General features: G+C 35.8%; 1 pseudogene; it reads left to right on the top strand.

Moving 5' to 3' along the window:
- The first annotated feature begins 15,116 nt into the window (after positions 1–15,116).
- Positions 15,117–15,455, top strand: LOC108288222 (annotated as a pseudogene).
- The last annotated feature ends 1,585 nt before the right edge of the window (positions 15,456–17,040 follow it).

Here is a 17,040-nt window from a genome sequence, read left to right as displayed (position 1 = left end):
ATTTTACCTTCATCATATAGCTGAAATATTTAGTCCTAAATAATAGAATTAAGAATATTCCTGTATTCAAGAAATACAATAGAGCAACAGCTGTATTTTTTTATTGTCACAAGTTTCATAAATATGAAAACACATAGTTTTGGGAATTTTTGTTGTTTGTATATGTGTTTTTTGCTAGTTCTGGTAGTTTTCTGTAAAGAATTTAAAAGGACAGTCTAATCACCCTGAGAGGAAATGTGTTTTATTTTTATCTACTCTACAATTTAAAAATTCCTTCAATTTTTCTCCTGCAAGGGAAGTTTAATGAGGCATATTTGCTTGTTTCCATGGTATTTCAAAGGAGGATTACTAGCTGAAGCCCAGAAGATGTATACAAAAAAAAAAAAAAAAGTATGGGAATAAATAACAGCCCTTGCAATAAGACAAAAACTTCGCTTTTCAAATAAATTCCATAGGTTAGTAGTTATTTATAATCTTTAAATCAGTGATAGTCATTTTTCCTATTATTTAAAGATTGATTTTTCCTGGGGGAAAAAAAAAGAATGGTAGCAAGAGTATTGCCTTATAACATGGTTTGTCAATGTGAGTGCAAATATAACACATCATGATAATGGACCAAAATTCAAATCTCTGTACATCTGTGGAATACATAGAAAAAGAAGGATGAAGTCCAGCTTGCATTGTCTTAGATCTGGTTAATAGCATGCTGAATTTTTGTGTGTTACAGAAAGCATCATTATGTTCTGTTATCTCTGAACACTGACACTTGCAAATCCACTCACACTTGAGGGAGGTTTTCCCAGAAGCAATTGGCCAAACATATATTGTGTTAGTCTCTTTCATCTCCAAAGCACATATTGATGACTTGCCTTTCAATTCAATTTTTTAATAAGTATTTTGATGAGTTCTGATGTTTAAAATACAGAGGAATTAAAGATTTCTATGGTGTCTCATGCAGTGACATTACAATGTCACATTTATAACTTGTGATGACAATTCTATTCTGTAAATATTCCCAATCTACCATTTACAAGTTTAAGACTAAGTGGGTGAGTTGATGTATAAATGAGAGAGCAAGTCCTGAAGTCACATGTGTTGGACATCATAGGGCATATTCTAGCATTTTTGTAAAAGGAATGTCAAGCACAGGAAATGTTACATTTGTAGACAAAAAGAGTCAAACACTCTAAAATATTTGAAAAGATTTATTCTGACTCAATTACGAGTAACTAATAGCCCGTGACACAGACACAGGAGATGCTGTGAACATAAGCCCCAGAGGGTCGGGCACATGTTCACAGTTATAAATGTATAAAGCTGTGCTTTAATGAAAGCTTTGCTTTATACATTTTAGGAAGACTTAAGACATCAACATGTCAGGTGTACTTGGGTTCAGTCTAGAAAGGTTGGACAATTGGTAGTAGGGTCTTCCAGGTTACAGGCAGACTCAGAGGTTTTCTGCTTGGCAGTTGGTTGCAAGAGTTATTATCTGAAGACCTGAAATCAATAGAAGGGGGTGTCTGGGTTAAGAAAAGTGGTTGTGGAGACCAATGTTCTTAAGCAGATGAAGCCTCCAGGTAACAGGCTTCAGATAAAATAGATTGTAAATGTTTCTTATCAAATTAAAAGAATCTGTTCTGTTAATATTAAGGTCTCTGGGTGTTAATGTTGGTCAACTGTGTCTGAATTCCAAAGGAAGGAGGGAATTGTGAGGGATGTGTGACCCCCACTTCCCATCATGGCCTGGACTAGTTTCTCAGGTTAATTTTGGAATGCCTCTGGCTGAGAGGAGGGTCCATCCATCAGTTGGGAGCCTTAGAATTTTATTTTTGGTTTAGACTTTGTTAAAGGTAATTCAATACCATTAACAATATATGTAATATCAACAAAACAAAAAAAGAGTAGAGATCAGTAGAAAATGTACATTTTATGAGGTGATGTCGTGGGAGGGCAAAGCTCTTGGCACTCTGAAAGTGTGCTGAAAAAGCAAATGGCAATAAGGTAGTTAAAAAGAGAAAAGGATGCCAGATGCAGTGGTTTGCTCCTGTAATTTCAGCACTTTGGGAGGCTGAGGCAGGCAGATCATGAGGCCAAAAGATCAAGACCATCCTGGCTAACATGGTGAAAACCTGTCTCTACTAAAAATAAAACTAGCCAGGTGTGGTGGCAGGTGCCTGTAGTCACAGTTCCTCAGGAGGCTGAGGCAGGAGAATCACTTGAACATAGGAGACAGAGGTTGCAGTGAGCCGAGATCGTGCCACTGCATTCCAGCCTGGGGGACAGAGTGAGACTCCATCTCAAAAAAAAAAAAAAAAAAAAAGGGTCATATGAATTATTTTAACCATGCACCTGGAGAGAATTGATTGCCCAATATCTCTATGTGGCCCAGAAGCTTGTATGTTATTGTGAGGGGTGTAGAAGGCTTGGATCCCGGACAAATAGGTTATTTGTCCAGGGGGAGAAAAGGAATTGGATGATTGGATCAGGCAGCAGAAATTAACTTGTAAATAGTTAGCTTTGGAATTTAAATGATCCTTGGAGACAGTCATTATCTTGCACAGGGGTCTGTTCAGGTGTGGTTGCATTCTTGGCCTTTTTTCCTGTCATGGATCATGAGATAACAGGAAGAAGAACAAGAATAATCATTCTTGGTGGGAAGTCTGATCTCTATGTAGATAGTGGTTAAGTCTCTTCCAGCACTTGTTAACTTGGTCTAAGTGTTACCAGGAAGGGGCCTGGATCCAGACTCCAGAAAAGGGTTCTTGGATCTCATGGAGAATTCAGGGCAAGTCCTTAAAGTGAAAACAGGTTTATTAGGTAAGTAAAGGAATAAAAGAATGGCTACTCAATAGGCAGAGCAGCCTGGTTGCCCATTTTTGTGGTTATATCTTGATCATATGCTAAAGAAGGGGTGGATTATTCATGCCTCTTCTCTTTAGACCATATAGGGTAACTTCCTGATGTTGCCATGGCATTTATAAACTGTCCTGGCACTGATGGGCAACCAGAGGTCACTCTTGTCACCATCTTGGTTTTGGTAGGTTTTGGCTGGCTTCTTTACTGCAGCCTGCTTTATCAGGAAGGTCTTTATGACCTGTATCTTGTGCCAACTTCACATCTCATCCTGTGACTCAGAATGCCTTAAGCATCTGGGAATGCAGCCCAGTAGGTCTCAGCCTCATTTTACCCAGCCCCTACTCAAGATGGAGTTGCTCTGGTTCACATGCCTCTGATATGAGGGTTTTTAATTCAAAATATTCATTATACCAAGGAACCATATTTTAAGGCGAAATTGGCTGCATTCCTTCAATGTGCTCTAGGGTAAGAAACCCTGAATTTAAATTGAAAGGAGTTGGTTCCTAATCATAAAATTGCCATTGAGTAGAGAGCTACAAAGTCTTGAGTCTCATTTTATGCCTTTGGAAAATGGCACTGGGTTAGGTGATAATAGAATTACCTTTAAGTTCAGGCTAATACAGACGATAGGGATGAGGAGGAGAAAGTAGCTAGTAAGCATTCTGTCTCTAGTCTTGGAGTATCTGTCGCTCTAACATTAGGCATGAAAAAGCACTGTGAAAAGAAGAATTAATCGGAGGGTGAACTATTGTACCTTAATCTTTTCCTTCTGGGCAATCAGGCTACAAAATCCAAAAAAGAGAAGCTGAAGCTTGACTGGCCAGCCACACAGACCTTCTTTGTGGATATCCCTGTAGAGGCTCCAACACAAAAGCATAAAGAAGCCAAATTCACTTAAGTCTGATGGCCTGTGAGGGCATGAAAGAAACCCGGAACCAGATAGTTATTCAAGTGTTGAAAGCAGATTTCATCCAGGAACAATTACAGTTGGGGAAAATACTTCAGTAACATATGTGAAAGACAAATAAATCTGGGCACCCCATGTTAAAATGCACTCTCTGAATGCACCCTCAAACAGGCTTTGTGTTTATTCACCTGGGTATGGGCAGGCTAAGTCTGAAAAGAGAGTCAGCAGAGGGTAGTGGGATAGGAGTTGGTTTTATAGGTTTGGAATAGGCAGTGGAAAGTTACAGAAGTTATAGTTTAGGGCAGTTTTTGCAAGCTGGGAGGAGGTTGTAGGGTCTGGAATCTTGAGGTTGACCAAAGTCGGTTACAAAGTCCAATTGCCCTATCTGTGGAGGCAGGAATAAGGAACAACAGAAGAATGTCTCAAGTTAATTAGGCTCTGCAGGGGTTGATTATTCTTCCCTTTTTTGTGATTTTCTAGTTACTTCAGACTTTCTAGTTCCAGGAACTCATCTGGAGTCTGTGTGTGGGTCACAGAGGTTACTATGGCATCCATAGTGCCGTCAGTCAGCCTAAAAGATCTTACACCCCAAACTCATTAAGCCAAAGGGAAAAGTTAAGCTGGGAACTGGGTCATACAAACTTGCCTCCCCCTTTTGGTTCCTAAATAAGATGGCTACAAGCTGAAAAGCTACACACCTCCCTGAAGTATTTTGCCCACAAGAAAATTGCTCCTGAACTCCAAAATATTTACCCTAAGGTGTTTCTGTTAAAATTTCACCATTGCAATGTAAATTGATAGCTTATCTTTACAGATGCTGTCACCTCCTTGGCCCACCTGACACAAATGCATATCTAATTATCCCCCTGCTCTTTTTGTCTATCTTGTCTTAGTAAAATTCTCTGCATTTTTCCGCTGTTCCATTTGCCTATGTCATCTTATGTGTTTAAAAAAAAAAAAAAAAAGGCATATTCACTGGGCCAGACAAAGGCATGAATGACTATTTTTCCCTACCCTCTCTTACATGAAAATTGTATACTTCTCAATATCCCACCCTTTCCCCTTTAAATTTGGAGCCCTCAAAATTATATTCAGAGAAAGTCCTGTACCTGTCTCCCAGGAGTGCATCCTTAGCTTTAGCAAATAAACCTCCTAAAATGATTGAGACTTGTGTCATCATTTTTCTTGATTGACACATAGAACTGGGATCAATTCCAAATACATCAAGTGGGGGCTGGATGCAGTGACTGGTGCCTGTAATCCCAACACTTTTTGAGCCAAATTAAGGGGATGGCTTGAGTTCAAGAGTTTCAAGACCAGCCTGGGCAAGATAGCAAGACCCTGTCTCTACAAATTTTGTTTTTTAATTAGCTGGGCATAATAGCGCGTGCCTGTGGACTTGGCTGAGGTAAGAGGATCACTTGAACCCCAGACGTTGAGGCTTGAGGCTAGTGTGAACCATAAAAATAACATTGCACTGCATTTCAGCCTGGGCAGAGCAAGACTCCATCTAAAAAAAAAAAAGAAAGAAATGGAAATTTACAGCCAAGAAGCATGTTGAGGAATGATTGGTAGATAGAAAATTACTCTTATAACAAAAGTAGGAATCCTGGTTAAATTAACCTAACAGGATTCTCATTGAGGGCAAGTCAGTGTAATCACATGTCACCTGGGGCATGGTGAGGGATAAGGAATTAGATTCGATATTAAAGGTGATCAGATGTCAAAGGTGGGAAAGTTCCCTGGAACTGAGTTAACAGGATTCTTGCTTCAAGTGGGCTAGGGAAGCCCATCAAGGAGTAAGCCCAAGTGAAGGCCTAGTGGAGAACAGGGCTTAGAGAAGTCAGACTCACGTCTAGTCAAGGAGAGATGATTTGTTGACAAGTAGTGCAAACCAAAGGGGACATAGGGGCACAAGAATCACTGATGTCAGCCACTCCAATGAGGGCGATTCCAACTTCAAAACAGAGACTTTGTTAAAAGAACATTAAAAAGAAATGCCTTATGCAAATATGCATCTATTAACAATTATACACAACAAATATAGGACTGTATTTTTCAGTTATTATTTTTTTTTCTAGCAGAAGTAACACATTTGTAGGCTTTAAAACTCTCTGGATTATACACATTTAAACAAATGCCCTCATTAAAAGCTCAAATTCCAAAAGCTCTTTGCAAAGAGGACCAGTACCTATTTGAATATTTCATAGACTGTAATAAAGTAGTTCAGATTTCTTTGGCTGGTTGAAATGTTCTGAAGAAAAAAGAAAGGAAAAAACATTTAATGAAAGTGTTAAATATCCTCCAATATCTGGAGCTAGCAACTTCTCTGCATGGGTTGAGCTGAATTTCAAAACCATTGTCATTCCTAAGACAACCTGTAGTTTTAAATGACTAGGTTGTCAGCCTTTGAGTTTTCTGCATTTGCCTTTTCTGCTTTAGTGAATAGTAACAATTACATTGCAAACAGCATGTTATTTCCAACTGCTTTTTGACAGAAATCTTTGTTACATATATTGCAAACTTGAGTTCATTTGCATGATTCATTTTTTATGTAAATCTTCAGGGTGGAGTTTTTCTTTTAAGGCTTCAATAAATTGGTCTATATAATAGTATCGATTTATTTTTCTCTCACACACACATACTTGCTAAGCACAAGTGTTAAGGATTTGTAGAGATTTGGAAACAATTTTTAACATACGATTGTTAGGTTCATACAGCAAGACTTTTTAATAGTTGGAATTCAGTGATAAGGGGAAGTGATGCATTTAGAAAAAGGGAACCAGGGAAATTATATGTTCTTTTTTTGTTTTTGTTTTTCCAAAGAACTTGTTCCAACATCCTCAAAGTGAAAAAGAATAGATTGAATTTTCTTATAGGTAATCAATTGAAAATATTATTTCTGGTTTAGAAAAAAGACAGAATTTCTGTGTTATAAAGTGCAGTGGGCTTGGTGAAAGCACAGGATGACCCAGACCCTTGAAGATGTTTATCTTTCAAGCTGATTTAAACATTTAACAACTATCGAGCCTTTGAAGATCTAAGGAAAAAACAGTAGGATTAAAGCCTATGTTCCGATGTTTGAAAATAACTTTAAATATCTAAAGAAGCACAAAGACATTGTTTATTGATTATATCTAGCATGTGTAGAATATATGTAGTAACTTATTTATAGCAATTTATCCATATATATGTGTGTGTGTATATACTTACGTGTATATACGTGTGTATATGTTTACTGAACACTAAATATGTAGAAGACATTGATCTTTGCAAAGAGGAAAAAAATGAATGGTGGCTACAAAGATTTGATGAAGAGACTAACATTTCCCTTAAATTGACTCAACTTGAGACAGGTGTGTAGATGACTGCACTCCTATGACCTACGTTTTTGTAGAGCATTGGCTTTAGAAAACTCCTAATTGTAACTTCTTTCTCTGCCTCTTTGAGATGTAAATCTTCTCCAATATTCTTGAAATTTTGTAACCAAGGAATGTCTTTCTCAAGGACCTGGGAGCCATTGTTTTTAAATGTAATCATTGAAGGAGATAGTGCCTCTGTCTCATTGTGGGAGGGAAGGAGGCTAACTTTAACACATTACCATTAGCAAAGAGATGTCCTAAGTACATTGACTAACCTCTTCCCTAACATCCTCGGGGAACCTTGCCCTAGCTAATCCCAGTCTTTAAAAATCCTTCAGCTCAGGCTTTGGTTTGCTTCGCAGAGTTTAGTTCAATCCATATCCCCTATTGCCATAGTTTTGAATACAGTCTTCCTTGCCTGTTTAAATTTGTCTGGTACAGGTTTTTGTTTGTTTCTTTGCTTTTCATCCTCAAGGAATACAAAATCTAGAGAAGTAAAAGTCACAGTTAACACAAGAGTCTTCAACTAGTTAGTACTGGGAAAGTCACCCAGGCATTCACAAAAGAGGGATTTCACTTGGTAATCACGGATACAAACACTTTACAATAAACACCTAAACTATACAAATGACTTGAAATTTAATGCATCCCAATTCATTTATTTTTGTTTGTTAAACATACCTATTTTCCTTAAAATGACTCAGCATGACTCTGATGCATTTACAATTATAGTAGTGAGGATGCATAAAATTCTGAAGAGTTAATAAATACCTAAACAATAACATTTAAATCAACAGCATTTGCCCAGTGTTTTTTTCTGTGAACTCTTTTTACCTTCAAATTATGATTCTAAAATTAAATTATGCTGAGTGTTTTCAAAATGTCACCTCCTGATCATCCAAATTTGCCCTTTCCATTTGATCTCTGTAGAACTGGCTGCCAAATCTTATTGTTTCTTAGGTAATCCTTTTTTCTACTTAACTATTAATATTATCATTGTTGAGCAGCAAAACCACCTGCAACTATGTTTACTGTAAAGATATCTGTGTTATACTATCCAACTGCATGTATTATTATTTATTATTATTATTGTATTTTTGAGATGGATTTCACTCTTGCTGTCCAGGCTAGAGTGCAATGGTGCAACCTCGGCTCATGGCAACCTCCGCTCCCTGAATTCAAGGGATTCTCCTGCCTCAGTCTCCCAAGTAGCTGGTATTACAGATGCCCACCAACAAACTGCTAATTTTTTTTTTTTTTTTGTATTTTTAGTAGAGATGGAGTTTCACCATTTTGATCAGGCTGGTCTCGAACTCCTGACCTCAAGTGATCCATTCTCCTCAGCCTTCCAAAGTGCTGATATTATAGGCATGAACTACCACACCCAGCTGCCTTTATTATTTTAAGACATTCTTAAATAGATACATTTACAAAGAACTTCATTTCCAGGATCTCTCCAAAATTCATTTATCTAAACAACAAATGACTTTAAGAAGCTCTCAGGCCAATAGATTTCTTCACAAAGATCGTCAAAACACTTTGTACATTACAGAACTGTTTTAAAACCCTCATTGGCTTCATCCATTAATTCCAGGCTATTAGGTTGATAATCTATATTCAAGCCCTAATGGCCCCCAGCACCACTTACAGGCCTGCACCAGAGCCGTGCCCAAGACAACCTCTTAAATATCTTATTTTTCTCCTTCCTCTTAGATGCTACTAAGAATCTTATCAAGGTAGTGGCCTCTCTTAAAGCAGTCAGCAAATAACTTAGCTTTGCATTATCAGTGGATTATTCTGATGGTCTTTTGAAGGAGTCAGCAGTTGGCACCACTCAAGACCAGTCCTTTGTCAGTGCCTTCCTGTGCTGGATTGCTTTTGTAGCCACTTAGCTAACCCCCATCTGCAGCCTTTCATCTCGTTAGGGTATTCTACACACCCTAGCTAGACATGTTGGATAAGAAATTGGGAGGACATCAGCTATCAGATAAAGTCCAATTTCTACTGTCTGTCTTGAAATATATTCCAAGTTCCCTTATCAGATTTACTGTCTGTCATCCCCAATAGTCAAACTCAGTTTTAACCAGAAAGCCTATTCCATTTTCTCTCTCTGTGTCTCCCTCCTCCTCATTTTCTGACATTTCTACACAATTTGCTCTCTCAATTTGCTCTCTCAATTCCTATTTGTATAAATACTACTCATATTTTAATTATTGTTCAATTCACATTTCAACTAATAAATCATCCCTTATTCTATCTGTTTCCCTTTTCTGTGGTCTGAATCCTCTACTGTTTCGAAAGCCTGGTGTATAAATTATTGTTGCCACAGAGTTGGCCCTTAGCTTTCTCTGTCTTGGACATTTTACTTCCATTTCTCCTGACTGATTGCATGCAGGCATGAATTAGGTTATATATTGCTTTTTAATATCCTATGACTAACTAGCAGTTGACTTTCTGACCTTCGCCTGCCCACACCTTCAGTATCTTCTCGTTCTCTCTGGTAGAACTCTTGGTGGCAGCCGTACATAGAGGATATAACTCAGGATTGACCTCCAGAGCCAGTGATGGGCTTTGACCTACTTGTCGTGCAAGTCAATGCTATCAAGTCCATGAATGATACAGAAGTATGTAACTTCAAAGGTTAATATTTATGTATCTTTTCAGACATTCTAATGATCTTTTTTAGCTGCTATATACAATAAACTAAATGAATATAAAGTTAACAGTGTGATAACTTTGGGTATATACATATGTCTTGAAACCATCGTAATGCGTTACCATTATAAAGACAATGAACAATTTCACACACATGGAAAGTTTGTTCATGCCCCTTTGCAAACTGTCTCTACTACTTCTCCCCATCCTCATGCAGCCATTGATTTCTTTTCTATAACTATAGCTTGATTTGCATTTTCTAGAATTTAATATAAATGAAATCAAAGAGCATGCACTTTTGAAAAGGAAGGGCTAACTTCCTTCACTCAGCATAATTATTTTCAATTTTATCCATGCCATTGCATGTATCTGTAGTTCATTTCTTTATATTGCTAAGTAGATATTTATAAATATACAAGTTTTACCAACCACTTGGTGATGGACACTGGTATTATTTCCTGTGTTGAGCTATTTTAAATAAAGCTGCTATGAATATTCTTGGGAACGGCTTTTTATGAACATATGATTTCATTTTTTTCAGGCAAACAACTAGAATTGTTTGGCTGAATCACATGGTAGATGTATGCTTAACTTTTTAAGGAATCAACAAATTATTTTCCAAAGTAGCTATGTCATTTTTATTCCCACTAGTAGAATATGAAGGCTCTGGTTCTTCTAAATTCTCATCAACATTTCATTGGGCCACAGTTTCCATTTCAGCCATTCCAATTGATGTATATGTAACGCTATTGCATTGTGGTTTTAATTTGCATTTCTTTGATGACCAGTGAGCTGAACATCTTTATAAGCATTCATTTTCAACTCTGTCTGTATAGTATTTTTACATTTCTTAATTAAATTGTTCTTATTACTGAGTTTTGGGAGTTTAGCACATATTTTGGACATAAGATCTTTTTGACCACATATGAATGTGATTTGCAAATTTTTCTCCTAGTCTTTACCTTGACTTTTTACCCCCTTAGGAGTACCTTTGAAAACACAGATACTCTAATTGTGATAAAGTACAATTTGCCATTTTTTTTTCTTTTATAGAGCATACTTTGGGCATTGTACATAGAAATTTAGCCTTACCCAAAGTAATGTAGATTTTTTTCTCCTGGTTTTCTTTTACAAGCTTTATACATTTCGGTTATGTAAATGTATGTGGGTCTAGGGTCATTTCAGAATCAACTTCTGTATATGGTGCTAGGTATGGATCAAAGTCAATTTTCTTTATGTATTGATATCCAAGATTTCCAGCACCATTTGCTGAAAATACTATCCATTTTTCACCGAGATGAATTTGTATCTTTGTCAAAAGTCTGCCATATACGTGTGGGTCTGTTTCTAAACTCTCTATGCTGTTCCACTGATCTGTGTATTTCTCTTTACACCAACAACACATTCTCCTGATTATTACAGCTTCATAATAAGTCATAAAGTCAGGTAATGTGTATTTCTTCTAACTTCATTTTTTTAAAATTTGTGTTGGTTATTCTATGCTATTTGCATTACCATATAAACCTTAGAATTTCCTTGTTAAATTCTTTTTTAAAAAAAGAGAAATTTGCTGGGATTATGATTATTATCACATTGAGTTGACATATCGCTTTGGAGAGAACTGGTAACAGATTGAGTTTTCTAACCTTCAAACACAATCTTTCTCTCCATTTGTTTAATTAACCATTATTTCTTTTGGCAAGACTTTTAGATTTTAGTACACAAGCCTTATACATCTTCATCAAATTTATTCCAAAGCTGCATATTTTAAAATTCTATTTGGGATAGTATTTTTTCATTGATTTCCAAATGTTTATTGCTAGTATATAGAAATACAATTAATTTTATATATCCATGTTCTATATTGTGACTTTGATAAATACACCTATGCCTTGTAGCTTTTTTTCTCCTCAAACTGGATATCTTCTATTTCTCCTGTCTGATTGTACTAGCTAGAATGAGAATTGGTGAGCATTCCTTGTTCCTGCTGTTAGAAAATATGCATTCAGTCTTTCACCATTAAGTGTATTGATAGGTGTATTTTTTTGTAGATGTCTTTATTAGATTAGGAAATTTTCTACTACTCCTAGTTTGCTGAGAGTTTTTATGAAAAGCAGACATTGGATTTTGTTAAACGTTCTCTCTCACTTCTTAAAACATTTACATGGATATTCCTTCTTAACCTGTTAACATGGTGAATACATTAATATATATATATTTTTAAGTGTATTTGTATTATTTATAAATCTCACTTGGTTGTGATATGTTATCATTTTCATTTATTGTTGGATTTGATACACTATGATTTTGTTTAGAGTTTTTGCATCTGTGTTCATGAGAGATACTAGTCTGCACTTTTTCTTCTGTTGGCATGGTTTGGGTCTCAGAGTAATGCTGGCTTTATTGAATCAATTCAGAAATATTCTGTTCTCAGTTTTTGAGGAGTGTTTGTGTAGAATTGGTCTTATGTTTCCCTAAAAGTTTAGTAGCATTCAGACGTGCAACCATATGTCTCAGATTTTGTTGTTGTTGTTGTTGTTGGAAAGGTTTTCAAGTACAAATTTAAATCCTTTAATACACATGGGGGCTACTGGTGGATATCTATCTCTTTTTGATAAAGCCTTTTTAGTTTAAGACTTTCAGGGAATTTTCTCATCTGTGTTGTGAAAGAACAACTCTAACACGGAATGGTTCATAATATTTAATAATTATCTCTTTAAAAATATATCTATCAGCTCTGTGGTGATGGCACTACTCTTATTCCTGATACTGTTAGTTTGTCTGTTATCTCTTACAGAGAAGTTTTTGTTCTTACTATGTTCTTACAGAGAAGTTAATCATTTTTATTGTTGTTATCAAAGAGCTACTTTTTGGTTTCATACATTTTTTCTGTTGTTTTGCTGTTTTCGGTTTAATCCACTTCTGCCCTACATTTACTATTTCCTTCTTCTTATTTTGGATGTAATTTACATTGGCTTTTGATCCCAATTTGCCCTCAGGTAGAAACTGAAAATATTGCTTTGAAACTTTTTTGTTCTTACATGTTTTGTTTTCATTTATATTGACTTCAAAATACTTTATAATCTCTACTTTTTTTTAAATTTACATTTAAATTATTTAGAAGTGTGTTGTTTAGCTTTCAAACATTTGGAGATTTCAAGTTTCTTTTTTTCTTTTAATTTGTAGTTTAATTTCATTGTGATCAGATAATATGTTTTGTATGATTTGATTACCTTATGTTTACTGAGACTTGTCTTCTGGCCTAGACTGTTTTGTTTTTAGTAACTGTTCCACAAATATTTGGAAAAATATATTGATTCCTGTATACTGTTATTTTGGGGTGGAATGTTCTGAAAATACCAACTGGGTCAACTTGGCTGAGTGTTGTTTGAGCCTTCATTATTCTCCCCTATATCCTGTACACTTTATTCTATCAAATATTGAGAGTGGGCTATTAAAATCCCTGACTTTAATTGTGTATTTTTCTATTTCTCTTTGCAGTTTTATCAGTTTTTACTGAATTACTTGTAAAACTCTGTTATTAGGTATATAGCCATTTAGGATTATTTTGTCCTCTAGATGAATTGATACCTTCATCATTTCAAAATGACTGTATTTATCCTTGAATTATTCTGAAATTTATTTCTCTGATATTAACAGAGCCGTCCCTGCTTTATTTTCATAGGTAGTTTTTGGTGTCATTTTTCTTACCCTTTTGCTTTAAACCTATTCAGGCCTTTATATGTAAAGTCGGTTTTTAATAAGGACTTGCTTTTTATACTATATGACAATTTCTGCCCTTTAGTTGGGGTATAGAGACCACATCCTATAGTTATTGATAAAGTTGGAATTAAATTTTTCCATTGGTTTTAATTTGTCCTCTTTTTTTTCTTTTTTTCTCTTCTGTTGGTCTTCCTTTGAATTAATTGAATAATTTTTATAATTGCATTTCATTTCACTGGTTGCAACATTAGCTACAACTCTTTGTGTTACGTTAGTGGTTACTTTTGGATTTGCATAATATGTAATTTATTCTTCACATTCTACACTAAAGTTATATAACTTCACATGTAAGAATCCCAGGACAACATACTTCCATTTTATCTTCCTATTCTTTAAACTAGTCTTACCATCAATGTACTTATACATAGGTTATAAATCAAATAACCATCTTTATTTTTTTTTCTGAGTACACAAATGCAAGTGGAAATAATTACCATTTTTTACTTTAAGAGTTCACTCTCTCTTTTTAAAAAGTAGACTTATTTTTAAACAAGTTTTAGGTTCACAGCAATATTAGCAGAAAATGCAGAGCTCCCACATATGTACATAACTGCCTTCATTATCAACATCCCTTACATGGTGACACATTTGTTATCATTAATGAGCCTACACTGACACTTGTTGCCACCTAATGTCCATACTTGACATTAGGATTCACTGTACATTCTGTGGATTTTGACAAATACATAATGACATAAATCCCCCACACTAGCATCGTACAGGGTAGTTCTACTGCCCTAAAATATCTTCTGTGCTCTGCCTCTTCACCCTTCCTTCCACATTACCCCCTTGCAACCACTGGTGTTTATATTATCTCCATAGTTCTGCATTTTCCAGAATGTCATATACTTGCAATCATATAATATATATCCTCTTCAGATGACCTCATTTTACTTAGTGATATGCATGTAAGATTCTTCCATGTCTTTTCATGGCTTAATAGCTCATTTATTTTTATCACTGAATACTATTACATTGCCTGGATGTACCACAGTTTGTTTATTCACCTACTGAAGGATGTCTTGTTTGCTTCCAAGTTTTAGCAATCATCAATAAACCTGCTATAAATATTTATATGTGGTTTTTTTGTGTGAACATAAGTTTTCAGTCATTTCAGTAAATAGCAAGGAGCACAATTGCTGGATCATATGACAAGAGTGTGTTTAGTTTTGTGAGAAGCTGAAAACTGTCCTCTAAAGTGGCTATAGAGTTTGAATTTCCACCAGCACTGAGTAAGAGTTCCTGTTGCTCCACATCCTCACCAGCATTTGGTGTTGTCAGTATTTCAGATCTTTGCCATTCAAATCTTTTGTAGTATCTCACTGTGGTTTTAATCTGCAAATCTCTAATTAAATGTATGACATTGCACATCTTCTCATATGCTTATCTGCCATCAGTATACATTCTTTAATGTGATGTCTATTCAGTTCTTTTGCCCAAATATTTTTGCCCAAAATATTTTTGCCCAAATATTTAGGCTGCAGTGGTTGCAGGACTAATGAGCAACCACTGAAGTTCCTGGGGGAAGCAAAGTAGAATTTCATAAGAACAAAATGGATGGAAAGGAGAAAACCTATGGTGGCTGTGAAAGCCCTGAAGGCATGTATGTCAAATTAATGTCATCTGATGGCCATGAATTTATTGTCAAAAGAGAACATACATTCACATCAGGCACGATACAAGCCACGTTGAGTGGCGCAGGTCAGTTTGCTGAGAATGAAACCAGTGAGGTCAATTTTAGAGTGATACCTTCACATGTGCTGTCAAAAGTATACACATATTTTACGTATAAGGTTCACTAACTTAACAGCTCCACTGAGATTCTTGAATTCCCAATTGCACCTGAAATTGCTCTACAACTGCTGATGGCTGCAAACTTCCTAGACTGTTAAATAAAATAAATTATGATAAACTCTTAACTCTTTTCAGTATTTAATACCTGTAGTTCAGTTAGAAATTTTTTCATATATAGCATGTTGCCTGTATGCAGTTGAACTGTATAAAGTTCATTGCAAAGCAGATTATCTTCTGTTTTTTGCATAGCAGTGGAAGTTTAAATTGGTTTGCTACATCAATAAATTAAGGACATTTCCACAAACTGAGAAACAAACAAAGATGCCAATTGGTTACAAAAAAAGTCATCATCATAAAGCTACCTATTTATATTTACCAATGTGATTAGCAATTCTGGTTTTATACATTTCTTTGTAAAAATTTATTATATTCCTCTCAAATCATTTTCTTTTAGCTCTTCTATGTGTAACAAGTACTTATTTATCTTTATCTCCAAACAATACATTTATTGGTTATGAAAATCTAGGCTAATATCTTTTTTAGTTTGTTTGAATTATTTCAGTAATTTAGTTTTATGGCTGTAATTTCTGGCATTGTTTCTGAAAAAAAAGTTTGCTGTCATTCTGATCTTTGTTAGGTGAATCATTCAGATTTTCAACCTGGGAGATGATTGTTTTCATTAACTTTGGAAATTTGGTGCACTATTTCTTCAAATATTTTTCCTGGATCAGTCTCTTTTCCTTTTTCCTGACACATAGTTAAACTGTTTGAAGTTGTCTCACAGACCATGATGTTCTGTTTATTTTTCAGTCTTTTCCTCTGTCTGTATTTTATTTTATACAGTTATGATAGCTATAACTTCAAGTTACTAATCTTATCCACTACAATGAATAATATACTATTAATTGCCCCTAATAGTGATAATAACTATTTAATGTTATTGTCTACTTAACACCTGTGTCATTTTTTTTTTTTTTTTAAATTTTGAGACAGAGTCAGCCTGTCACCTAAGCTGGAGTATGGGAGGGAAACGATCACAGCTCCCTGCAACCTGGACCTCCTGGGCTCAATTCTCTACCTCAGCCTCTAGAGTAGCTGGGATTATAGGTACATGCCACCATAACTGGTTAATTTTTATTTTTTATACAGATAGGGTCTCACTGTGTTGCCCACGCTGGTTGCAAAATCCTGGGCTCAAGGGATCCTCCCAAAGCACTGGAATGAACCACCATGCGCAGCCTCACCTGTCTCCTTCCTGAGTTGGTTTTGATGGCCTAGTATTTCTGTTCATTATATTTTTTTTCTGCTTGGTTGCATGCGTAGCACATTTTCATTGAATTTTACTGATTGCGTGCTAGATATTTTAGTATTCTTAAGGATATTTTGCCGGGCATGGTGGCTCATGCCTGTAATCCCAGAAATTTGGGAGGCTGAGGCAGGAGAATCACCTGAGGTCAGGAGTTTGAGACCAGCCTGGGCAACATGGTGAAACCCTTGTGTCTACTAAAAATACAAGAATTAGCTGGTCATGGTGGTATGCACTTGTAGTCCCAGCTACTCCAGAGGCTGAGGCAGGAAAATCACTTGAACCCAGGAGGCAGAGGTTGCTGGTGGCTGGGATAATGCCACTGCAATCCAGCCTGGGTAACAGAGCCAGGCTCCACCTCAAAATAAGTATTCTTA

This window comes from Cebus imitator, unplaced genomic scaffold (genome assembly GCF_001604975.1).
Source record: "Cebus imitator isolate Cc_AM_T3 unplaced genomic scaffold, Cebus_imitator-1.0 Scaffold368, whole genome shotgun sequence".
NCBI lineage: Eukaryota > Metazoa > Chordata > Mammalia > Primates > Cebidae > Cebus > Cebus imitator.
This window is presented reverse-complemented; position numbering and strand designations above follow the sequence as displayed.